This window comes from Catharus ustulatus, chromosome 2 (genome assembly GCF_009819885.2).
Source record: "Catharus ustulatus isolate bCatUst1 chromosome 2, bCatUst1.pri.v2, whole genome shotgun sequence".
NCBI lineage: Eukaryota > Metazoa > Chordata > Aves > Passeriformes > Turdidae > Catharus > Catharus ustulatus.
Genome location: NC_046222.1, coordinates 48,949,641 through 48,977,399, shown reverse-complemented (window position 1 = coordinate 48,977,399; position 27,759 = coordinate 48,949,641). Strand labels below are relative to the sequence as shown.

At 38.9% G+C, this 27,759-nt stretch overlaps 1 long non-coding RNA gene across 1 annotated transcript; it reads left to right on the top strand.

The window, feature by feature from the left end:
* LOC116992871 lies at nucleotides 1–25,870 on the top strand. The gene is made up of 3 exons (XR_004417125.1): nucleotides 1–117; nucleotides 738–863; nucleotides 25,697–25,870. It is a non-coding gene; the product is annotated as an uncharacterized LOC116992871 (long non-coding RNA).
* The last annotated feature ends 1,889 nt before the right edge of the window (nucleotides 25,871–27,759 follow it).

Here is a 27,759-nt window from a genome sequence, read left to right as displayed (position 1 = left end):
TGGACTTGACCAGGCAAATAAGGACTAATGCTCATTGAACATATGGCTGTACTGCTTAATGTGAAGGTCCTCCTCTGATAAGAAGTAATTTTGAGCAGCTGGGTAGACTTGGACTTGGTAAGTGGCTGGTTTATTTCTTAGGAAAGAAAAATGAGCAGGTACTGAGTAAATTAATTACCCCAATTAAGCTTTATTTTTAGTATAGCATTGGGTAAACATGGATATTAAGGCCAAATCTGAAGTATAAACTCAAGATTATAAGAGAGGGTAGAGAAAGGAAAAACCTTGGCTTTGCGAAATGAAGGTGACACATGGCCACCCCATTGTTTCTTCTGATACCTGATAAGTGAGGGATCCAGGTGCTGTCATCTGTCAAGAAAATTAGCTTTAGAAATTAGTGTGGGAATCTCCCGCTCCACCCAAGGATTTCTGGTTTATTGCGTGGTTTATTGGTCTTTATGATTGTGATGAAAAATTTCTGGGTCTATTAACCCCACTCTTTTCTCATTACTTTCATATGGGGAGTTGATGAGCTGCTCATGTCAGAAGTTATTTTGACCTAAGACACTGGGAAATTTTTAACAATATAAATATTACTATATCATTAACTTAGTCACTCAGTAGACAAGGTATATTTGCTTGTGAATAAATTAAATTATCAGGGGTGTTTTTTTGTGGGTTTGTTGTTTCTTTTCTGGTGGAAGATATGATAGAACTTGCACTTCTCTGTACAACAGGTACATCCTCCAGGGAAAGAAGAGTGAAAATTCATGACAAGACTGAAATTGCAATTAACTGGATGATTGGTTCCCACAAAGAATGGAGATAAAAGAGGAATATCAGGCCAGTTACCTGGTGTTGAGGTAACAACATTATGTTGTATGAAATGCAGTGTTTCGTTAGTACAGCATTAGTGGCAGATGGAAAGTTCTGTGACCTCTGGCTTGTATGCAATGCTAAAGTGATAATTTAACAGCACAGAAATAAGCAGGAATATTTACAGCAATATTTACATAGCTCGGCTGTTGAGGCAGACAAGATAAAACAGTGTAGCATTAGGAAAGAAGGGGAATGTGAAAAAGATGTCAGAAATGAAAATTTCCCTGGTGGTGCTAGAACATACTAAACCTGAAAAGATCTGGAAAGGTAGGATTTGTTCAAGTGCAAACAAGATAGAAATGCCTTACTGTGACAATGTTTTCAATAACACCTTTAGGGATTTTAATACTGAATGTTTATCAAAGCAGAAGAACTATGGTACCATTTTCAGCACATGGGATGAACACTTAACCAGATATAAGTACTTAGCATTGTTATATTATCAGTAACTGATGCTTAGGAGTAAATGTTCTGATTGTAAACTGAATGTCAGGAGTAAAAGTATGGTGAGTGTGAGAAGGAGTAAAGGCCTAGTGCCAGAGTTCTTAAAAAACACATCAATCAGAGAAGGTCAAGAGGCCTCATACAAGCAAACTTGTATGAAACCACCAGCAAAGCTTCTTTGCTTTTCTTCTTCTATTGAGAAAGATATTCTGCAAAATGGTGTTCTCATATGAAAACAATCTGTACAAGAATCATCATCTTGGAAATCTGTCAAAGGGCAGAAAAGGAAATCCAGACTCAGAAAAACACCTTACAGTTAATGGAAAGAAAAAAATACTTAAATACCTCATATTTCACATTTGTGGTTACTACTTCCTCTTTTCACAGCATCTTTAACAAAAAATTCTTAAAGTTTATTAAGATATATTAGACAAGGTACTAAGAAAGAGATTTTTTTTGAGAACTCAAATATTACTTAAAAGTATGATGCTCTAGGGAGGTAAAGGCATATCATATCTGTGGCTCTCATTTATTCCAAAGATATAGGCACGATGTATTGAGTGCATAAATGTAGTAATTGCCTAACTCATGCCAAGGCATGCTATATAAAAACGAAAGCATCGAGAATTTCCGTCTTTTCTTTCCAGTAATATTATAGAACAAAGAATAAAAAAAACTTTTTAAAGGATTTTTAATGAAGAATTATCATTACTACAGCACCTCAACTAGTAAGGCAGAATTTGTTTCAGAAAAATGTGTATCCCAAAGAAGTGTTTTTATTAGACTTCAATTAGATTTTGGAATTCCGTATTTATTCTCATTGGAAATTTTATATAACTTCAAGATGAGCTTTCATATCTTGGACTGTAGGTTCAAAAGCCCATAAATGGAATGATTTTGCATTTTATTTCCACAAAGTTAGACAACCGGGAACTGAATGTTATATTTTGTTGGGTTTTTGAGTAAATGTCTGGGGATCTGTAAATAGGGTAAAATAAACCAGCACAGAGGTAATATAAATTAGGAATCAGGGCTGTTGACAGTGTGAGTACTTCTAATGTGCTATTAACAGAGGGAGAGTTTAACTAATGAGGTACAACGCCAACAGCATACTTTGAAGTATTAATATATAATGCTCACATATTTGTTAAACCATATTAACAGAGGGACTGTTTAGCTAATGAGGTACAACATCAATAGTGTATTTTAAAGTATTAATATATAATGCTCACATATTTGTTAAACCATAATATCCAATGAATATTCTCTTGCTATTTAATTAGGCATTTAGGTTACAGTAAACGGGCTATTTAATCTCTCACTTTGTATTTAATCAAATAGCTACATTCTTGTAAACATTTGCCATCGACATTAAAATAATATAATTACCATCTTGTAAATACCAAGTTAGGTGCCTCATAAAAGCACAAATGGATAAGGTCACAGCCCTGTGCTTCTATAAATTTTCCGCCTCTATCTTTTGTGACTTAAAGCCAAAGGCACAATGTGCTGTTCCTGTTCTGGAGCAGGAGGCACTTGCCCAGTGCTCTGTGTGAGAAAGGTCAGTGTCCTCCGAAAGAAATGAGTCACTGCCTGACCAGCATCTAAACACTGGGTAAAAGATTCCTGACTGGAGCAGCTCTCCTCAGGTGGAGAAGCCTTCTGTAGCTCTACTGTGGCTCCAGCTCCCCGGAGCTAGACTCTCCAGTGGCTCCCCAGGGGTGTGGGTGTCCCATGGGGCTGGGGAAAGCTGCAATGATCCTTTTCACCCTGCCTGAGGGAGCTGGGAGGACTCACCTTGGTTCCTCACTTCCCACTTTTGGAAGTTTTAGAAAATTCCGTGCATTTGCTGAATGAAGTCTCACGATTAGTTTGTCTTTTGTCATACCAGTCCTGATCTCTTCCCCAAGGACTAGACTGAACGAAATGGAGTTGTGGTTTAACCCCAGCCACGCAGCCATTCACTTACCCAACCCTGGAGAGAGGGGGGAGAGAATAGGAAGGGTAACAACTCAGAGAACTCAGAGGCTGAGATAAAGACAGTATAATAGGGAAAACAAAAGCCATGCACACACAAGCAAAGCAAAACAAGGAATTTGTTCATTCCTTTCCATGCCCAGGCAGGTGTTCAGCCATGCCCAGGAGAGCAGGAGTCCACCATGGATAAATGCTGACTTGGGGAGACAAACACCCACTATTCCAAAGGTTCCCTCTTCCTCCTTCTTCCCCCAGCCCTATATGCTGAGCATGACTGTGTAAGGCATGGAACATTCCCTTGGTCAGCTGGGGTCCCATCTGTGTCTCCTCCCACGCACTGAATTATTTCTTTACATAGCCACTTCTCCTCATCTGCAGGCTTCTTTGTCATTTCCCCTACATACTTTCATTTGACTAGTCTAGAAAAAAAATTACAGTAATTTCACTAATACAAGCTGCACCGTTTTGACCAAAATTTTGCGCCCATACCGGAAATGTGGCTAATACTCAGGAGCGGCCAATATGTGAATAATTTTCTGACATTTTCAACCCCAGGAGTGCAAACCAAGTCAGCGCAAACTGCAAAGTCGAGCTCCTGCCAGTAAAACCCTGCATTTACGCGGTTGTTACAAATTGGTTACTCTGTTGCACGGCGGGGGTGGGGAAGGCGGGGCAGCTCTGTCCTGCTGGCCCCGCGGCTCGGGGGAAGCAGGGGCTCCCTCCTGCTTGGCCCTGCAGCTCGAGGGAAGCAGGGGCTCTCTCCTGCTTGGCCCCACGGCTCGGGGGGCTCCCGTCCCCGCGTGCCGCCGCCGCAGGAGCAAGCAGGCTACATCTCCGACTCCCATCGCTGCTGCTGGTGCCGGTGGGCTCTGTGCCCCCCCTGCCGCCGCGGGGCAGCACCGGGCCGGGTGACTGAGCCCAGCGCCCAAGCAGCCCCGCCGAGCGGCAGCGCCGAGCTGGGCCACCCAGCCCTGTCGGCAGCCCCGAGCCCTCATGGCCCGAGCTGAGCCAGTAAACCCTGCCCTGCCACGGTTCTGTTACTATTTGGCAACTTTGTTGCACAGGGGTCCTTGCTGCGAACGACAGAGCGGCTTCTACTCAGGTGCGGCTTATTTATGGACAAAAAACAAAATGTTTGCCAACACCTGGCGATGCGGCTTATACTTAGTGCGGCTTGTATTTTTTAATTTACTGTAATTATTATTGCAGATATTTTTATTTATTTATTTATTTAAGTCAGTATTTTAAAACAATGTAAGGATTCCCTCTGGATCATTTTTAAAACTTAATGTGTACAAAAGATTTCTGAATACAAAAAATGTTTTCAATATATTTTGTATTTATTTTTCCCATGCTATCAGTTGTTCTCAGCTTTTCATTTGGGATCAAAAATTTGGATGGAATTTTAAAAAATAGAAGTGCACATTTCTCAGGATATTTCCCTGAACTGCTTTTTGTCCTCCATCCAGCTAGAATCTGTTCTTTGAAAATACTTCCTTTCCCTAAAAACCATTGATGGAAAACACTATCACAAGCTTTATGAAAGTATAATATAATTTTAAAATTATTTCATATAGTTAAAGGACTGCAATGGATAATTTCATTGTATGATTTGTTCTCCCTCTCTTTGCAAGAATTCCCAATGATAATCGTAGGAATTCCATAAGCAAAATAAATGCCTTGTCTGACAGACACCTGAGACAGACTGTACCTTGAAGAGAAAATGGTATCATCTAGGCATTCTCTTTTTTTTTAGGCTGTGATAAGGTCTAAGAATATATTGCCTAGGACTTACCTGAAAGATACATTTGAATTTAAAAATTTTTTTTGGTTGTATCCTCATATTGGTTGTATGCTCGTATTGTATTTTTTTCTATAATGAACAAATTCATACCTTGTGCCCAGCTAAAAAGCATTTATTCTGACATATGAACAGCAGACATTGAATGTTTTGCAAGACATAGAAATGATTAATCTGAGATTTTGTAACTTATATTAGAAAATTTATTATAATCTTCTCCAGTGTAATTTTTTAGGGATGTTATTTGCAGAAAATGAGATGATTTGCGGAAAATATGATTTGATATCAATTTTATACCTAGTGTTAACTTTAAGAACAAGAAGGCAAGCACAGGCTTTTGCATTGTTTGTACCTCATGTTCCCTCTGCAAGGTCAAGCACTGCCAGAGCTTAGGTGAAACTTTCAGAACAAGTAGAATGATCAATATGAGAACTAAGGATGCCTGGTTCCCCACAGATTTCTTTTGAGGTTGGTTGACTTTGATGTCTAAGCAGGCAAGATCTATGAATGAAGCTTTTCACTTCTTGACAATGTTAATAATGGCTCACTCCACGTGGATCCTCTGATGTCTAATCAAGGTTAAATCTCCAATTTCATCAGTGCAGGTCCTTAACAGGCTGCCTCAGGTGCCTTTTTTTATTTGCTTGGCACTAGTAAGAAGCAGATTGCATTAAAAACCAGAAAACTTCCACTAGTTTGGGTGCCACTGGCCACTGGTTTTGGGCGAGATAAGTTATTTGGGAGGCAAGGCAGACAAGCAGAGCTAGAATAGAACCACACAATTTTTCCCTAAAGAACAAGGAAAAAACCACAGTGCTTACAAAGTGGTACTAAAGCTGAGGCCCTCCCTTCTCAATCCGAGTTAAATCTAAGGCTTCTTGCTGTTACAAGGAGGCAGAATATCCCTGCATGTCTCCTGATAGACAAGCTGAAGCCCTGACCTCTGGTGGCTTTCTCTACTCATGTAAGAGGAGCTGCTAGGGATTTCTCATCCAAAGCAGAGCGGTCTCTGCCCGTGATTAACCTGTGTGGTTCCCTGCACAGAGACACTGCTATCCAGTAATGACTGAAGCTGCTTTGCACCAGATGACTGAACCCTTCTCAGCAGGATGTAGGTAGGACACTAACAGAAACATCTGAAAACACAATTACGGAAATGTTCCCAATGTCAACATGTATTTTCAAAGGTAGTGGCATCCTTGTGGAGTCACACAGTGAACAAATACTGAATCAGTGCTAATACAGCTTAGGGAAACTCAGGTTATTGCTAGCAGGTGATGAGACTATCCTTATCAGGCATGAGCAGGAGCTAAGAAACTGCTCCCATTTATGACAGCCCTTATCAATGTACTGAAGAGATCAAGCTCTTCCATCCTTCTGATTTTTGCTGAGAAACTTTTGAACTGCTCACTTAAAATGATGGTGTCTGTTCAACTTCAGACAGGTGAAGTCTTTGTAAAAATACATCAACATCTCAGTAATAAAAATAAACTTTCTTTGTGCTGCAAAATTTAAATTGAGAGATTAAAAGAATAATCTTTTTAAAATTACTTTTTAATTTTTATTTTTTATCATCTGGCTGATTTGTCATGTCTCTCTTACTTTCCAAGCCTTACCAACCTTCACAGGGAGTAAAAGGTGCTACCAGAGTGCTTTACTTTTTGGGGCTTGCAAAATCAGACCATAAGCTTCTGGTACGATCCAAAGTAAGAAAAGGACAATAAGAGTCTTTCCACTGGCTTCATGGAACACTAGATCAAGCTTTACATTCTTACAGTCAAGGATGATGGTGCTATATTCACATCAGGTTGCAAAAGATCACAACTTCCTTTTGAGATCTATAGGCTTTCTGCATACATAATATCCAGTCTTGTGTGGGCTACATATTCAGCTGTTCAAATAGAAACAGATGCTGTGCTTCAGAAGCTGAAAGAGATGCTAATTTAAGATATTGCCACTGTTTTTTGTCTTCCTAAGAGGGTAAAGACAACAGGGACATCAGTTTGTACCAGTGATTCCAGGAATCAGGCAAACACAACAACCTCTGAGTTCTTCCTGCTAACTGGAAAATTAGATACCATAAGCATTCAAATCTCTAATAACACCAAGTGATTTTTCACTATTTATCAAATGAAACAGTTTAAAACAAATTAACTAGCTAAATGGAAAAAGAGAGAAAAGTGCCTACAAGATAGTTTTCTTTTGTTTTTCAAAAAAATGTCCCTGACATGTTAGCAAGGGAAAAGGACATACACAGACTCATGATTCTGCTGTGGTCAGCAACATCTAAAAGAAGAAAGCAGTTTGGCTAAAAATTTGAGCTTGTTATATTTATACAGCAGCATGTGGGGCAGTGTATTTTATTTGACTTTCCATTGCAGCTGTTGCAGTTGGTCTTTGTGAAGCCTAGAGGTAGATATAAAAATAATATTTGACATTATTTGCAGGTTGCTCATGCACTAAGTAAAATCCACCAGAGTTCTGTTTCTCCTATTTTAAAATATAATAACTCACCTGCACATTTTGAACAAAGAAAGGCTTTATAAGGCACCTGCCAGTTGTCATGGAATCACACACTATCATTTTAAATAGCGTATTGCTCCTGGGCACAAGCAGCTATGATCATAAATTACATGCAGGTTAGAAGAAATGGTGCTGTCATTGGTGAGATAAGTATGATCCATGTTTTTGGGAGTATATGCTCTTACTGCTCAGACTGAAGCATTTGAGTATTTTTAAATTTTTTTTCCCATATAAAGAAAGAAATACTTCACATATATTTTCTTTTCTTTTTTTTCCTTGCAGAAAAAAAAGTAGAAGGCATTTTTATGAGTGTTTCTGTGTGTTGACATCATAAACGCCTTTCTGTGTCACATACATTTATAAATCTTAGGTTTTAAGGTTGCAAAGAATCCTAGCCAACATAAAACAACTTTTAAGCCTCCCACAAGAAAAATCTTTCAAAATGAGCCTATGGGGAAGTGATAGCCAAGTGTTCATGTCCTAAAACTTTGCAACATCATGCAAAGGAACTTGCCTCAGGAGTATTTAAGAATAGTCAGCAGAGTATCTCAGTACTTTAGTAGAATGAATGAAATGCCATATGTTCATAAGGAAAAATAGGTTATTTCAAAATCTGTAGTGATACTAATAGCCTAACTGTAGATGAGAGTCACGCATATGGATTTAAAGAATTCTGTCATCTATTCTGTTGTCTCTCCCTTTTCTACCTGAGCAACAAAGTGTGTGAAAGCAAACTCAGAGGTTTATTTTTGGTGCATTGAGCATAAGAAGCGACTATATCTTGCAATATTAAAGGGTTTTTTTTGGCGTGTGTATATAAAATATGTAATAGATATAATTTTTAAATGTATCTTTTTAATTCTAAAAATATGTAGCCAGTGTCAAAGAGTAAGTCAATGGAGGCATGTCTCTAAATGAAAATCCTCTTAAATAGATATTTTATTTCTTAATACCTTCTTGTATAAATGGTTAGAAAACTTCCATAGAAATATTTTATAATGTAAGGCAATAATCCCAAACACTTATTGGTAGCTTAAGAATTTTTTAGCTACCCAGAGCCATCTGCCACATTTAGCAAACCTTTAAGCAGTGGAAGAGATAAGGTGTTCCTTTTGGAAGACTCAGAAATTCATTGCACAATTTTTTTTAACAACAACCTCTTAAGTCAAATACTTGTATCCTTCAGGTCTTGATAGCAAGCAGAAGCAGTGTTTGCATTCTTAGAGAAGTTGAACAGAATATTATTCAGTTCACTGGACTTATTTGAACTTTGAAGATGTATTACTGGGAGTGTATTAAAAAAACTGGGACCCGATTCTGATGTAAACAATACCATTTACTCAAGTAATGCTAATGGTTACTCATCATTCACAACAAAGTAGCTTAGAGCAGAAATACACCTCACTGGGATTCCACATTTTAGTCTTTATTCTTTGTCAACTTCATTTTTAAAATGTGGGAGGTAGAAACCAATAGCTTCTATGGGGTACTTTAATTTGACCAAAGGGCAAAACTGTTGCTTCCTCCTTCCCATTTCTTTTACAGGTGCAATGAATAGGTAGGTTTGGCCAGCTAATGCACAGTTATTTGGCTCACAGCATTGATCCACAGTGTCCCTGTTAGCTGAAAAACTGAAGGAACCTGTGTCATTCAGGAGTCTTAAGAAAACGGTATTACTTAGAAATGGTTTAAGTCTTGATTCTTTACAGAGCTGCTAAGTTTTTTTACTGCTTTTCAGATCTTTATGTAAAGTGTAGTTGCCTAGGCTTAAAGCAAGAGTGAAACATTTCCACTCTGTTCATGGATGGCTGGGCAGACCACGAAAAATTGTAAGAGAATGGGGAACAAATGAAAGGGAATCCTGTTAAACATAAAGCATGTTCAGCTTTGTTACCTGAGAGACATTTCTGTTAAAGGAAACATAAAAGAAGTGTAGCGAGGTTTCTTATTGCAATAGCACAAGGAAATTCACAGCACCTACCTTTGCTTAAATGAATCTGCCATGGGGTGATCACAGCCACCAGCACTTAGGCCAAAAATCTATACCCTGAAACTAAAACCAAAGGTCATCTGTCATCTTTAAAAAAGATGAAGCTGTTTCAGAATCTTCTTTATGCAAGCCCCACACAAGCCCTCAGTGACATAAGGATGCTTGCCAAGCACTGAAGTCATAGGAACAGTCAAACCAGGACCCAGCAGTGCAGGATGTACCAAAAAAGCACACGGTGCTACCTTGCAATTCTTATAGCTCTGCCTTGGGTGATGATTACTGCAATGAAATCCAACAAGTCCCAGTGTTGGATTCTACTCCTAGGGCAGAGTAACACCAGGCAGAAGCACATGCTTTGAGAGGAATGACTGGAGAGCAGCCCTGCACAGAGGGATCTGGGGGTGCTGGTTGGGAGTCAGTGTGAGCCAGACACAAGCCCTGGCAGAGCAGAGGCCAAACCCTATCCTGGGGTGCATCACCAGCTGGGAAAAAGAGGGGATTGTTCCACTGTACTCAGTGCGGGTGTGGTGTCACCTCAAGAAACTGTGTACATTTCTGTGCCCTGCAGTTGAAGAGGCCTCTGAATGCATCCAGAGGAGGGCAGCAAAGCTGGTGGAGTTGGATGGAAGGAATGTCCTGTGACTTTGGGCTTGTCTTATTTGGAGTAAAGGAGGCTGGAGGGCGACCTGATTGTTCAGCTTCCTGAGGAGGGGAACTGGAGAGGGAAGTGCCAAGCTCTCCTCCTGGGACTCCATGGCAGAACATGTGGGGGTGGTTTAACCTGGACATTAGGAAGTATTTCTTTACTGAGAAGATGGTCAAATGCTGGGAGTGTCCTAGAAACGTGGTGGATGCTCCAAGACTGTCAATGTTTAAAAGGCATTCGGACAATGCACTTAATGAAGGTCCTTAAATTTTTGGTCAGCCTTGAAGTGGTCTAGAAAATCCCTGTAGTGGATTGGTGAAATTATTCTATTCTATTCTATTCTATTCTATTCTATTCTATTCTATTCTATTCTATTCTATTCTATTCTATTCTATTCTATTCTATTCTATTCTATTCTATTCTACTCTATTCTATTCTATTCTACTTTATCTTTAAAATTACCTATTGGTTGGTCTATTTTTCTACCCTTTTTTCATGCCTTAAATACTATTTTAAAATCCAGTTGATTCCTGTTTGAGAAAGGGGAAAATTATTTTAGCTAGTTTAATTTGCACAATGTTCCACAGGGAGGCTACACCTGGTGTGTTATTGGCAATCCCCTTCAATCTGACCCTGGCTTTGCTGATGTCAGTCACATCCTGGAAGAAAAGTTGCATGTATGTATGTTTTACTTTGCCGCTGCTACTCTTGCAAGAATAGCCTAATCAAGTGAGTAACTATGTATAGGAGAACCAAAATGAGACAAGTGATATTTATAAAAAGTACTCAAAATGGGTTGTAATTTGAGTAGTATGGATGCGATTTCATGGCCAAAAGCAGTCATCAGAAACAGGAATTCCTGTGTTGAGAAGAAACACAGTCTCTGAGACAATTATTTGCTCTTACTTTAGAAATAGATGTCCCTGGCAACCAATCCTGTGGTCAGCAACATTCACAATTAGCTTAATCTTGGGCAGTGGGTAAAATATCCATTGCTTGCAAGTGCTCATATTCCCTTCTGTTGTCTTCAGAACCAGGGGCATGAAACCTCTATGCCCCAGGACAGCACTGTGAGCTTTCCATCCATGACCACTTTTGGCTTCTTTTGCCTCCTCAGACACTCTCTCCTGGGAGATATCACAGCTTCTTTCCCCAATGCTGCTGCCTCTGTGATTCAGTCTTCTCTTGCTTAGGGCAGGGTTGCCATAAGGATCTTAGTGGGAGACAGTAGGACAGTCTTCCCCAAGGTCACACCTAGGACAACTATCCTGTGCTTTCACCCTCTTTTAGCAAAGTTTTAGTCACCAAGGCTCTGAAAGGCAAAAGTTATTAAAATTGTCTTAATTTTCATGCCATGCATTCCATTAACTGACTTAGGGATCATTTGTTTCACAATAGCTGACAATTATAATAGTGATTATCAGTTTAATTGTGTAATAGTGCAGACAGGGGACAATGAGGGGTGATTTTGTTACGTGCGCTCAAGTTTGTCAGAAAAAGACTTCCTATATCAGTCTTGTTAGTTCAAATGTTCAAAACCTGGAGTATGTCCTTCCATCAGAGCCTAAAGCCATGAGATGAAACAAAATTCAGGCAAATTTTTATATTTTATGATTCTGAATTTTGATTTTTAGTCTAAGACAGTTTAAATCTTCCTTCAGCACACCTTCTGAGGATCAAATGCAGTTCTTGACAGATCACACAGTAGTGAAAGAAGAGCTTAATGGATTTCTACTCACATTGTAGTTCTACATTGGTAGTTTTGTCCCATGTCCTTTAATGCACAGTAGGACTCCCTTTCCTTGCTGGATCCTGGGTCTTACTGGGATTCTATGCTACTCACAGTATGGTAAAAATTGGAAAGGACCTTTGAAGGTCATCTTGTCCTGTTATCTTGAAATGTTAAACAGGACTGGACCCAGTAATGAGGCCTGGGGTGCACTGCTGGTTACTGACCTCCAGCCAACCTTTGTGCCACAGGTCGCCAACCTCTTTATCAGCCTCTCTAAGAGGATCTTACAGTAGGCAGTGTTCATTCTCTGGTCTCTGGCCTCTACTGGCTTGTTTTCAGTGAACTCTGAAGTCCTGATAGGTAATGTCCACTGCTCTTCCCCCCTTTACCAAGCCAACCAATTAATGACAGAAGGTTTTCAGGTGCTTGGGCATAAAGCCCCCTCTGCTCTTGCCATTCTGTTGCTGGCTGTCACTGGATTGTCTCAGCTGTGCTGAAGCTGACTAGAGGGAGATACCAGCACACTGCTGCAATCCCCGTACGTGCTCATTCTGGTCAGGGACCAATCTGAAGCATGAACAGGTCCCTTTGTCCTCTCACTATCCAGTTTAAATCCCAGAGAAGTGACACCAGAGGTAATGCAGCTAGTGATGCCTTCTATTGCATCTGAACTTCTACTCAATGTGAAATTTGTGTATGGACTGATGAACATGGACCTGGAAAATCAGAAATCTGATTAACAGCTCCTTTGTATGCAGTATCAGATGCTAATCCAAAAAGGCTGCAATGTCCTGGAAATGAACCTTGTATCCAATAAATGAAGAGACATAATAGTGAATTGCAATAAAAAAAATTCTGTATTTTCTAAATGCTTACATTGGAAAATAATATTCATCTGAAACAGATGGAAGGAGAAAGAAATAGCTAACCTTTCCCATGCTGTCTTATGTGTTTTGAATATCTCATCCTATAGTCCTAATGAGACCAGAGAAGAGAGATGAGGTGGTAAGAAAGCTTCTCATTTACACACCTGTTTTTGGGAATCAGGAAAAGCACATTTACTATGTTATGAGAGCAGATGTCTTTGTGATGTGGTTAATGTATGGCTAACAGCACAAGTAGGACAAGGGAAGTAGGACAAGGGGGTTTTTTTGTTCTCAAAAAGAAAACAAAGCCATAAACAAAAATATTTTCAATGAGGAAATAAAATGATGATTTTGTATCCTAAGGAAAGCTTGCAATCAATATATTATCACACGAGAAAGCAAATCTTTCTTGGCAAAATTAGGACAGAAAATTGTCTCCAATACAAAGTCCTACAGTCCTCAGGAAGATAAACTTCTTGTGCTCTTACAGTATAGAGCAGCATTCCCACTTGAGGGATGCATTTACTGATGACAAACAGCCATGAAAAAGGTGCTGCAGAATGCAGAATCATGACACTCAGACTCTATCAGTTTTTGAGCCAAGGCTGTTAAAAAGGAAAGGAATGAAACAAATCCATCTTCAATAATGCCTCTAATTTTCAATAAATGTCCAAAAGAGAGAATATTTGAAGTGTAGCTGTTAGTTGTGAGAAGGACATTAATTCAAGAAATCATACTGGATGCAAGAGACAGCTGAAACCATCTTTGGGAAAGCCCAGTGGTCTCCTCACTGCTCTGGCTCTGTTTTGCTGCACTAACCAGTAACATTCCTTGCAGATGGGGTTTTCACAAACAAAGAGCATTTCATTGTGGTTTTGGGCTTTTTTTTCTTCCACAAAAGTATAATATTCTGGGGAGTTTTCCAGGTCAAACTGAGGAGGCAGATGGTCAATGTTGGCGTGGTGGCCAGTCAGAGACTTGCAGAAATGGACCTTCAAAGTACTCATTTTAATGGAGGCTCCACCTGTGGTCAAATCTATTGAGAGCCATTTTTATTTACCAAATGTTGAATGATTGGGTCACTGTCCTGAAAAATGATTGCACTTTTGTAATACTTTTATCAAAGAAAGCAAATAAGCTCTTCAGAAACATAGCTTTAATGACAGTTATGCAATTCATGCATTTTAAATAAAGTCCCTACTTGTCTGGCTGTGAAGTAGAAAGAGAGTTGGTGCAGTGAATGGTTTAAATGCAGCAATTACAGTATTTCTTATTCTTTGCCAATCTAAAATTAATGAAAAACCTTTCTTGCTGTGACCTTGACAAATGGTGGTGTAACCTTTTTCAATTCACAGAGGGTGCTGAATTCTACCCTGTGAGAAAGTGATGTAAAGGAATTGCAGCTGAACATTTATAATTAGTAAAGTGAAACCCTGTGACAAGGAAGAAAGCTAAAAGGTACTGATTGGATTTAACATATATTAGACACCGTCCCCAAGGAATAGAATTGGAAGTTAGCTCTGAGTATTTTAATTTTCACATACCTGATTATCTTTGGGCATCACTGAACCCTGCTTTATTGAATTGTCTTCAAAACTGATGTAAACCTGCTAGAATTCCCCCGATGTAAAGCCTGATCCTTTAAAATATTGGCTATGTTCAGTTCCTATCTTCTGAGGAAATGCTTAACTCCTCAGGGAATGGGACAGAGAGTGCAGCTTCCCAGCAAAAGGTCTGACATTTGCACTGGCGATTTCACCTACCCCTGGCATTACATAGGGGTTTTGACAGGGAGGTACAGCACTGTCAAACCAGCTTTGAACCCTTGTACACTACCAAGGTGGTATGAGGGAGTTTGGAACCTTCACATTCAAATCTAATTTGTGCAAGTATAATTTCCATGCAAGTATAAAATAGTGCTGGATTACTGAAAGTGATTTGCTGATCTGACATCATGAATACTCCCAGGAGACTCAAAAAATCCCTAGAAAATTATTTTCTTTTCCTGATAGGTCACAACTGTGATGTATAATGATTCAAGCTATGTTGTGTTTTATCAGCTCTATTTTTATTCCTTTTAAGAAGCAAAGAATTTTTGAGTGATATATAAACAAGAGAAACCAGTAAAAAAATGTACCTTCCTCTTCGTAATTTCTGTGTTGCTAAATCCTATTTTCAACCACTGGACTGTCTAAATTGTCTAGGGTGTCTTGCAAGTGACTTCTATTATTATTTCCTCATTTCTTGGATAACTCAGAAAATTCTCATTCCCTTTTGACGAGCTGAACATCTTGTGTTTTATTTAGTAATTAATATCCTGACAATTCTCCTTATTATGAGTCCCATCTCCTTGACTCCTTTCTGAAAAGCAAACCAAGTGCAAATATAGGTCAGGAGAACTGATACCCAAATTCCCTGTCCTTTGCATGGAGCATATGAAAATTTTCAGTGTAATTAAAGAAACTCTGCAAGGTTAGTGGAGCGGGTCTTTCTGACATTAATTTTTATTATATGTTAACTATTTTGCAAGTTCCTTGGATTTTAAGTAAAAAATAGGCACTTTTTCTTTCTAACAGCAACTGGCCATGTTGGTCCTTGGTTCTGTCACTAAAAAATCAGTATTTTGACAGAAAATGATTATATTTGTGTGGGAAAGAAGAGATATTGAAAAGATAAAAATAATAAAGAGCTTTTTGGGTTGTTGTCAGGAAAAAGTCAGGTGACTTTTCTTATGTTATTCTTTATTTTCCCTAGTTTTCAATTTAAGAATTGATTTTATTTGTATAATTCAAGGTAGAAGTGATTACAGTCAGAACTTTTAATTATCTTAGCAATTCTTCACTGCAAGTTTAAATGGCAGAAATGGGTCATGCTCTAATTTTATTTCCTTCCATCTTTTTTTGCCTCTTATACTCCCTGCCACACTCCATCCAGTTTTCCTTAGCTTAGTTTATGTCTGACTTTTTGATTGATGTAACTGTAACACTGGTTTATGAAATAATTGTAAGTACTTGGTTTTAAAATTAGCTGTACAAGGAAAATAATATGAAACATAATTGCACCTTAGAAGTGGAAACGTAATAAAAATAATGACTCCGCTGTAAGTAAATTTTTTTACCTGTGTGGAATGAATTTTCCCACCAAGTGTCTTTAATACTAACTGAGAAATGTTAAGAAAATATCAGTACAATGAGCAAAATCAGTAGAGACCGAATTGTTTAATCATAACTGCAATCCCAGATTTTGTTAAAACTGATGGGACTACCTTCTGCATGAAGGCATCTTTCAGATTGCATTTTTTAAATAGATGTTTCATTTCTAATATTGCATACAAATACACTAAAGTGTCAGTATTATCACAACAAATTTTTATCAAAAGGACAAATGGCCACATATTCACAGAATAGAAACCCCCAGTTGACAGAAACCTTTTCGAATGAAGTCCGAAGTGGCCAAGAGGCACTGATGTTATAACTGGTGCTGGTACCTCTGCCAGCACCTTAAGCCAGCTTTGCATCCTAGGTAAGATTCTTCAACTTTCCCGTAGTTTTGATGGGAATAGAACACGTGGTACCAGCTGCTCATTCACGTCTGTGTTTTTCAATAATTGTGCTGTCAGTAATAAATTCCACTGGTATTTTCACTCAGACTTAGTCCAAAATCCAATATTATCAATGAAAATTGCCCCAGACTACTTACAAGGGCTCTACTAGACCTTGAAAAAAATCTAAATGTTTGCAAATTCTTCATTGGTTATTGATAATTCCTATGGATGCTGACATTCTGAAGGCAAAAAAGAAAAGACGTCTGAAATTCCTATATTGAAACAGAGACCTTATTTCAATACAAATTAGTACAAAAACTTCTGTAAAAATTCAGCATTTAGCACATATTAACTTAAAATAGTACTGGAATCAGGTCTTTGTTCTCAAATACAGCTTCCAGAGGAGGGGTTAGGGACAGATAGTTCTGAGCTCTTCTCCCTGGTATCCAGTGACAGGATGCGTGGGAATAGCTCAAAGCTGCACCAGGATAGGCTCAGATTGAACATTAGGAAGCATATCTTTACCAAGGGAGGAGGTTCAAACACTGGAACAGGCTTCCTAAAGAGGTGGTGGATGCTTCAACCCTGACAATGTTTAAGAAGTATTTGGACAATGCACTTAGCAACATGCTTTAATTGTTCTTCAGCTCTGGAATAGTCAGACAGTTGAAATGGATGCTTGCTTTAATTCTATTCTATTCTATTCTATTCTATTCTATTCTATTCTATTCTATTCTATTCTATTCTATTCTATTCTATTCTATTCTATTCCATTCCAATTACTCTGGTGAAAATCTAGAAAAGTTCTGCAGAGGATTGTTTTCTTTGTCTTCATATGTATTACAGGTATCAGGAGTTGGAGCCAACTGTCCGCATCTGCTTTCTCTTCCTTAGGGGTGGGATGCTGTGTCCAGGAAGGGACTGGCTAAAATTCATTGCTCTTTATTTTACCTAAAAGCCTAGGGAAATTATCAGACATTTCTAAAGCTCAGTAGTTTTAAGCCCCATGGAATGATAAGTAATGCCACTTATTCTTTTTATGGCAAAATGAGTTTTTCCACTTCATTTCTCCACTGAAACTATTTACATAATGTCTGTGTTCTTTTATGACTTGTACAGAAAAAACAGTACCATACTAAATTTGCACAGGCTTAGGGAGAAGGCTGAAATAGGAAGAAGTAATAAATGCATATGCCAATCATTTATCTTATTTTTAACTATCTCATACATTATAAACTTCATAGAAATTTCAAAGTAGTAATTTCTAACAATTGAAGAATGCTTATTTCCTCATGAACTTTCAATATACTTCCATTTAACATTTAGTGGCCCAATTTTCTTTGTATAGGTCAAGAGGATTTTTTCACATCTTGTCACAGAGAAAAGGGTACTTGAGTGGAAAAGGTGCACTCTCTATTATCACCACAGAATTTCAAGTACTTGAGCATATTCATTAGAAGCTGTAGGACTTTAGCAAAGATACGAGATATTAGAACAAAACCTGCTTGTTCTCACTATAATAAGAATTGGTTATAGTCAAACTGATATAAAGGGCAAAACTCGCACGCCAAGCATGTCTGAGTTCTAGTTCAGGTCTGCACATCCTACTTTATAGTATTTTCTAGTCTTTTAGAGAATTAACTGATTACAAGAAAAGTTATGTTACAGGAGTCCCAGTGACACTAATGTATTCCAGCACCAGGCAGACATTACTATGTGATGTCATGAATTATCTCGTTCATGCTGGCATTGCAAAACCTCTGTTCTTGAGTGTTGGAGTGCTGGGGAGAAATCTAGGGGTGGGAGGAAGACAGAAAATGGAGTTGAAAGGTAAATGAGCAAGATATCTAAAATGAATATTGTAAAAGGTTAAATTCCTTTCTTGAATTTTGGATCCTTTAAGTAGTTTCAGAAGTAGGCAAAATAGTCTGTTTCAATCTCTGAGTAAAACTCAGGTGTTTTGCCATCTGCCTAATTATTTTAATGTATTTTAGTATATCAAATAATTGATTTTAATAAAATTCAAGTCTTACAACCCATAAAGACTTTTTTTTCCTCAAGTTTTTTCTAAGTTGGTCTTGAAAAATTAAATTTCTCATTAGTTTTGCAAAGAATAGTTGACATTTAGGAATTAGTTAGAAATTACAGTTTTATTGCTCATGTTACTGCAATGTAATGTTCATTTGGAGAGAAACACAATGTCCTACTTAAGCAGACTGCATTTAAATTGTCCATTTTGTTTTACTCTGAAAAGTATTTGCATGATGATAAATGGATAAAGAATACTGATTTCCAAGGAGACACTCTCTCTATCCTTGAGTTAGACAAATGAAGGCCAAAACTGGAACAAATGGTCTGGGAAGATGCCATTTCTACAGCAAAAGAAAACAGTGTTTTCTGAAGGATGTCTCCTTAGGAAACAAATCACCGTCTGAGAGGGGATGAAGAACAACATGACTAAAAGGACTTACATTCTAACTCAAACATTGGGGTTTTTTCTGCAGCAGAATTATTACAGATGCCACAACATTTCAATTTGATTGCTGAAGTCTTCATACATATCACTGACATTTTAATTTTCCATAACGTGCCTTGATTTTCTTGTGTCAATTGAAGTAAGAAAGAAAACACTTTCAAAAATCTTCAGACATGACAGTGCTCAATGCACTCTGCAGATAAATAGAGCCAACACTGAATGCATTCAGCTGGAATTCAGTGAGAGAAAACACCTACAGAAGTATCATTCCCTTCATCACTATGGTAAGAGCACACCTACCCACATGCACAGGTTTTTCTGACAGCCCTAGGAGATAGATCTTCCACCATAATCACACCACTAGAAGGGAGCACTACCCACCAAATACAGAAGAGACCAGACCAAGAAACTTTCTTTGAAAAGGTGATCACTTTTCTTGAGAAGAAACACTGGGAAACTCTACATTGTCCGTATTTCAATATCTAGATTATAATAAAATACCCTGTATGCTTCTACTGCTGATAAAAATATAAAGGTATCACCATGGCTAAAGGGAGACAGTAGATTATAGTGTCAGAAAACTAGACTCCAGATTGAAGGGAAACTGTTATTGGACTTTCCCAAGGATTAATTTTTGGACAAAATTTTTATTGACCTTGACTTATAACCAAGTAGTGCATGCATAAAATCAGAGTATCATAAATACAGAAGGAAGATTAAGCTATCCAGTGAATAAAGGTATAGACTACTGCTGTGATTGCAGGAATGCCAGAAGACGGATCCAATTAAAAAAAATAGTTTTAAGGACAAGTATCTGAGGATTAATAACAAGAAAACTAACCATTAGGAAGCCAAAGACTAAAAAGTATTCTATTTGCAAATCACCATCTGGAAAATAAAGTTAATCTGTGGAAGACTCGATGCTATTGGTGAGACTACACCTGGACTCCTAGGTAAATTCTCATCTCCTTCCCAAAAGTTGAATTCACATTTGAATTAGTACAGAAAAGATATACTGTGACAAAAAGCGGAGTGGAAAACTTTAGGAAGCCAGGAGAGAGAAAGCATGGATTAAGCAGCATGGCAAGCTGGGATGTGGTCTTTAAATACATTGGGAAACATATGTAGAAAAGAAGTGTGCCCTAAAGTTACAGAGCAGGGCTGGTGTAAAAAGTAACTGGTCGTAAATATGGTCAGGGTGGAAATGATTGGAGATGTCTAGTCAGCAGTGGAGTTACTTTCAAGTTATCATTTGAGGAGCGTGGGAGAGGCTGTTTAGAGAGATATCTGGGTGCTGTTCTGGGGCCCCCAGCACAGAAGGAACATGGATCTGTTGGATTGAGTCCAGAGGATGGATCAGAGGGATGGAGTACCTTTCTTATGAGGACAGGCTGAGAGAGCTGGAGCTGGAGCTGGAGCTATTCAGTCTGGAGAGAAAGCTTCAAGGTGACCCTAGGGCAGCTTTCCAGAACCTGGAAAAGCAAAAGAGCTGAAGAGTTTTGTAAGGGCATGGAGTGATAGGACAAGGGGAAATGTCTTTAAACTGAAGGAAGGCAGCTTTAGATATTAGGAGGAAGTCTTCATTCTGAGGGTGGTGAGACACTGGGACAAGTTTCCCAGAGAAGCTGTGGATGCCCCAATCCTGGAAGTGTTCAAGACCAGGCTGGATGGGACTGTGAGAAGCTTGGTCTAGTGGAAGGCATCCCTGCTCCTGGCAAAGAGGTAGGATCTAGATGATCTTAAAAGTCCTTTCCAACTTTACCTTTCTATGATTTTATGATAACTGGGATTGTACCATGAGATCCTTTGGGCTCCTATCCTCCATATCAGTGTATATTTTTATTTCTAAAGGGACAAGTCTTTTAAAATCATAAATCAAGACTTCCTCAATGTTGGGAGAAGGCCTGGTGGATTTATATTTTAAAGTGAAGCAGAAAAAATGTAAACCTGCTCCCAAAAGGGGTTCACCTTCTGCAGTTTCAACTGCTAGCCTTCTTGTATTATAGACTTTATTTAAGGAGAGATGACAGAAAATAATATAGATGTTGTACATCAGACTACTCCAGAGTTATCTGGCTAAAAGGAACAGAAATATAATAAAAAGAACAGTTGATATTTGTATTCATTATGGCTTTCTATTTTATTTCTTTTGATTACATATCTGTCTAATGAAAGATAACCATTCAAAGCAATTTTAGCTTTGTTTTAATTTAGATTTCAGTATGGACACTTATCCGAATTATCCAAAGTACTTGGATATGCATTACTGGACTGGAAAATTCTTGTAAACATAATCTAATAAGATTTCAGATGCTTTTTGTTTCCAGAAACAAGATATCCCATGTAGAAAGTTTATCTGGGAGCAAGGGTGACCAGAGATAGCCACAAGAGTGATGACAAAGTGAACAAGGGACTGCGATTCCTGTGAGCTTTTTAAATGTTGAAATTCTCATTGTTTATCTAAAACACTTCTTAGTAACAATATGTTTTAAAATGGAGGTAGATCAACCTTTTAAACAGCATTTTTTAAATCCTCACCACTCACTCCATCAGCTTACAGAATGACAAGGCTGTTTAACATTGATGGTACTTCTCTCTTAGCATCTTTAGTCAACAGGCAAACCAATGTCAGGCAATTACCTCCTTGCAAAGGGATGCTGCCCAAGGAAGGGAGGTCAGGACAACTGTCACCGCTCAGCTTGAAATAAAGCTTCAGACATCTAATGAAAAGATTCCCACACCTCAGTGAGAGACTGTGAGCTCCTTGTATGTTCAGTGAGGACAAAAGGGCACTTATTCAGATACCTACTTCATGAAGAGACAGGCATCATTTTGAAGGTAAGGATTACTCTCCACTGTGGACAGATGAATTCCCACACTGTGGACAGCACTTCACCCAAGAGGACAATGGCAGAAGGTTTCCAGCTTTGAATTTTTTTCCCAGCTGTGTGATGAGCTGTGTTTCACGAACTCAGGCTTGAAAGGTACGGCTGGTCACATGTTAAGAATTGAGGAGTGATTGCTTTAAACGATGTACAATAAGCAGGTTTTATTCTATTGCACTTTTTAACATTTGCAAAGCGCTTGATGCAATGGGAAAAGTCCTTCAGAATTTAAATTAGAACGAAAAAATTTAGTGTTCAGACTAATTTTAATGAATATGACTCTCCCATTGTGTAATAGAGTCCCGTAATATTGCTGACATGTAACGGTAAAGCAATGAAATATGAAAAAGTACCAGATTTTCAGAAACTTTTAAGTCTGTATCACAAGTCTGGTGTCCTGCTAATGTGGTCATGGATTAAAATTCCATTAAGGACTTCACAAAGTGATTGCTAACCTGTGATTTTAACAGCCTTCACATTGTTGTATTCTTAATTAATTTACCCCTTCCAACCTACTCATCTTCACTATTTACAATAGAAGATTAAATTCACTAAAGTTACCAAGGAGTTGGAGATGAATGGAGTTCAGATCCAGTGTTTATAGGGAAAATAAATAGAAATATGCATTTCCAGGATTTAATAATCGTCTATATATCAGTTCATCAGAAAATAATTAATAAGTGATTTATCCTATTAAATGCAGATCACTGCTAGATAATAGTAAATATGGATGGAGGAAGAGTGTTGAAAGAATTTTATAAATAGCTGTAGGGAGAAGAAGTGGAAAAGGGACTAGTTAAGACACAGGACAGACTAATTAATGACTGAGAAACTAAACCATGAAAGAGCTGGTTCTGGGAAGTGATGCTAAGATGTTGCTTAGACTCTGAGTAGAATTTGTTGTGACACATGATGAAACAAAAAAGAACTATGCAATAGCTTTAGAGAGGACCTGATAAGGCACTGTATTATTTTTTTCAATTTTGCAGCATTGATTGCAGTTTTGACATGAAACACAAACCTTCCATTTTTCTACAGAAACCTTCATTTATTATTTTCTGCATCCTCTTCCACTTAACATATAGTTCCAAGGTGAAAGGATGAGCACAGAGTACAGCACCCTCAAGGAATAGCAAAATTAACAGGTTTTTTTTTTGGCGCTTCATTGCTGTGAAAGTTTTGGGGGTTCATAGAGGCTAGGCTGGACTGTTTCTCCCAAGATGAAAGAATCAGTGTAGGAGCTGCTGACACCAGAGGTTAGGTCAGTGCAATAGGCTCCTCCACATCACTGTGCACATCAATGTCTTATATTGCAGACAAGCAGCTTGTGGCTTCAGGGACTGTAAATGGGACATCAGCTTTCTCTTACTTTGTCAACACAGCAAGAAAATGAAACACACTCTTCTGAACTTGTGGTTTCATTTCCTGCAGACCTCTATGGATCCTTTGTGGTATGCACTAGGTGAAACTGTACTAGGACTTTTGCTTGGCATCTAAGATGGAAGATGCTATAAAATTCCTCCTCTGAGCAACATACAGGTCTGGCAGAACATTATGTTGAGTTGATTTTATACTGGATCTTCCTATACGAAGATCTGTGTTTCCTTTTGATTAAATATTTGTCATTTAAATGATGGAATATGAACAGATGTGTTTAACTTTCATGGTTAATTATCTCTTTGTTTCTGCTTTTAATCCCTGCCTATTACACTAATGGACTCAAATTAGTAGAGTGTTCAAGAGGCCATTAAGCACTTTTATAGGAGATTGAATGCTAATGGAAATTTAGTATGAGAATTCAAGCATTTTGCTCTTCCACTAACAAATTTGTAGTTTTCATTTCTGAAAAAATAGCTTTCTGCTTTAGAAGAGTTCTTAGACCAAAGGATGCCTTTTAAAAATTGTCAAACAGCTTTTCTGTCATACATTTAAGTATTGATTTATGAAGTGTTCTCATTTGTACGCCTTCTGGAGCATGATACTAACCTTAGACAAGAAATTTTTAACTCCTGTCTTCTTGTCTGAAGAAATCAAACAGTTCCCTCAGAGCTGAGCAGTAACATTTTTGCTATCTTAAATAATCATTGTAGGCTAAAGCAATCCTAACCAGGAAAAGTAAAGTCTGGCAATAACTATAATAAGCTTTACTCTGAGCTTCCAACAGGTAATCAAATTGTAAATTATTCTAATGAAACACAAGATGGTGAGGAATCATATCACTTGACTGGCAGCTAAATGTCCACTCCCCCCTCCCCTTGGTTATCCATTTGGTGCCGGCCTGTCTACTATTTGGAAAGATTATCCATATCTCTTTACTGCTGGCCAGTTGTCTAGGGCGATTCTATATGTGTGTTTACCAGCAGATGGTCTCATAAAAATTACTAGAGTTGCCAGGCCATTTAGCCTAACTCCTTCCCTAAGCCACTGACCAGAAAAAAACATTTTTTAAATTTTCTGTCTTGCATGTGTTACTCAGAAGATGTACAAAGTGAATTAGAAAATTAAGAAAAATCTCTAACTGGAGAAAAACAAATGACAAATTAATGACAGCAGACAGGCACTGCTGAAATGTAGGAAAGAGTGAAGAAGGACACCCTTTCTGGAGAGGTGAAGATTCATTAAATGTCTGATCCCCATAGGAGGTAGGTTCTTTCTGGTCCTGTATCATATCTACTACCTTTACACAGATTTCATGCATCCTAAGGTCCATTAGTGATAAGAGAGGAAGTGCTGGATTCTGCCCAGTAATATAAAAACCTGTGGAATGGTTTCTATAGGAAAGCGTGAGTCTATTGCAGCTTGGAAGTCTACAAAATCTTTTATGTTATGGAAAAGGTGAATAGGTAAAATTTATTCATCACACCAGAGGAACTCAGTGAACCACAGTGATACAAGGACAAAACCAAAAGTGTTTTCACAGAACCTATTACTAACTTACAGAGTTAGAGACTGTTGTCAAAGAACAGTTGCCAGTCCAAAATTTAGATAGATTCACAAAGAGAGCAGACAAATTTATGGAAAATGCTTTTGTAAGTGGGTGTGAAACACAACTAGGTGGAGGAAATAACTGTCTGCAGTAGTCTCTAGAACTCTGATTGACAAAAGCTACAAAAGTTTCTAATGGCAAACTTTGTTCTCTACAGACCTGTTAAAGATTTCTTTTCTCTAAGCTAGACATTGTCATTCCTGATTTCCTCATAGAGATGATAGGTTGAAGCAAAAGGCTGTCCTTGATTTTGGGAGCCAAGGAGCAGACCTAGAACATAGCACAGAATGATGAATCAAAATGGTTCTTAAAAGGAACCAATAAAAAAAGAGAATTATTGAAAGAACAGATTAACAATGAGGCTATTTTGAAAGGATTATTTCACACTGAAGCTACTTACAGACAAAGAACTAGTGGAATGATCTTGAGGAGGTACAAAGAGACATGGATCAGTATTTCTAAACAGTATTTCTCTCTGAGCAGAGAAGCAAGGAAGAAGAAAGTTGTAGTTAGAAGCTGGTATGAAGCCTGGAGGAATCTGATAGCAGTAGAGAGACCAAATAAGAAGTCTAATGCCCTACAAAGGTTTAGGTATGGCCTGGCTGAGCCTAATTGGGCTTTTTGCATCAGAGACAAGAGCCTGAAGGAATTTCTTGGAGGAGGGCTGAGGCCAGAGACCTTATACAAGAGTTAGCTATGATTCATCCCATCAAATACCTGCTCCAGGTCCAGGGGCTGGAGGGAAGGCAACAGACATCTCCCCACTCACCAAGGGGAAAAGTCTTCTGACTCCAAAACAAGCAGTGGGTGGGCATAGAAGAGAACTCAGCTCACCAAACCTGAGAACATTCTCCCTAGTGGGATGACCCTTACCATGCACTTGCAGTGTGTGCTGAGAAGAGGCACTGAATGCCACTTCCTCAAACTGTGCGTGTTTGTCTTTTCAGGCAGCTAAGGAAGCAACCTACCCAAAGGAGAACCTGGCCCACATGGGACCATGAAAGGACAGGAGGCCACCAAGTGTGGCTGAACTCTGCTCTTGTGCTGCCAGGGGAGGCAAAAAGGTTGGAAGGTGCCCCATGGACCCCTTTGGAGAATTCACTCAAGGAAGAGGGAGTTCTAAATGAACCTATCCTCCTGCTCCTATCTGTCCAAGCCTATCCTAACAAGACTGACTGGATTTAGGGGACAGTAGGTGCCTAGACACTATGGACCCATAGGAAGGGGCCTTAAAGCTCAGTAAAGGGGCTTGTGATGTTCATTTCAGAGCCCATTGAAGGTGATATACATTTGGATACAGGTTTTGCAGCCCTACGACTGTTCAAGGGATCTTTGGCTATTCACCTAAGAATTTGCAGAGAAAGAACACCATCAGGAGTCTCTCAAACCTTTTGCTGTTAGCTTGCTTCATCACTTTTTAGCACTGTCAGAGACAATTTTTTGGACTAGGGGCTGGATCTGTGGAGTTCTTCAAGCATGAAGTGAACTGACTGCCTCTTTTGCCTTCAGCAGTGAAATAATCAGATTACTTTCTAGTCTAGAGACCCCAGGAAGTACAGCCTGCAGCCTGAACTCACCACTGAGAGGATGAACAGATCTCTCTCTCATCCCCTGGCCCTTGCTCTAGCCCACCAGATTCACTTTTATCTTAAGCTGAAAATATCTTCTAGTGCTTAAAAATATGTTTTTCCTAAAAAAAGAAGCATTTCTTTCTGTGGATGCTGCATGATTTATTTTAAGCTTGTAAAAATGTGTCATATTCCAGTGAGTTCAGCATAGGACACTTCCATATTTGAAGATATTCGGAAAACTGTGTATTCAGGTTGCATGACATGGTTTAAGTTGCAGGGGACCAAAGAAACTGCCAGGAGCTTTTCTGTGACAGATAGAGCCAACACCAGGTGTCTCCAGGACAGACCAAGCCCCTGGCCAAGGCCAAGTCCATCAGTGATGCTGGTAGCACCAGTGGAATCACAGATTTGAGAACAGGAGGGGTGTGAGCAGACGATGTGGATGGAGAGTGAGAATGTGTGAGAGAAGCAGCCCTGCAGTCACCCAGGCCAGTGAAGAAGGAGGAGGATGTGCTTCAGGTGCCAGACCAAAGATTCCTCTGCAGCCCATGGGGAAGACCATGGTGAGGCAGGATGCCCCCTTACAGCCCATGGAGATCCATGGTGGACCTCATATCCACCTGCAGTCTCTGAAGAACCCCACACCAGCACAGATGAGTGCCTGAAGGAGGCTGTGACTCCGTGGGAAATGCATGTTGGAGTAGGCTCCACTTTGCTTGGTGTCCTGTGCAGCCTTGCTGAAGGGGCACTCAATCCTGCCATGACACTGATGAACATTTTAAGTATCTGTCCTAGTAGGGACTTCTAAAGTACACTACTTGTTAGTGGTTTCCACTTGGATGTTGAACCATTGATTGTAAATCTTTGGATGTGGCCATCCAGCCAATTTTTTACCCATCTAACAGTCCATCTATGAAACCCTTATATCTCCAATCTCTTGGCAAGAATGCAGGGAGTGACTGTACCAAAGGCCTTACAGAAGTCCAGGCAGATAATATCCACAACTGTTCTCTGTCCTCTGATGCAGGCACACTATCATAGGAGGCCATAAGTTTGTTTGGGAGCAATTTGCCCTTGGCAAAGCCCTGCTGGCTGTCTAATTACCTTTCTGTCTTCAATGTCTTTCCACCTGTCTTCCAAGAGGATCTCTTCCATGATCTTACTGGGCATGGCAGTGAGGCTGACTGGTTGTTAGTTCCCAGAAGCCTCCCTTTTACCCTTTCTAAAAACTGGTGTGGCATTTCACATTTTCCAACCATGGCAGACTTCTTTTCTGGTCTCTGGGAGCTACTATGTTATAAACAGGTAATCCAAGGACACATAAAGTAATACCAAGGGACATAATTTAAGTCAATAGCTTAAATGAGTGTGCTCTAAATCAGCTTATAGAATTCCTCACCTATAATCAGAATTCTTTAGATCTGGACTAAAACTTCTAG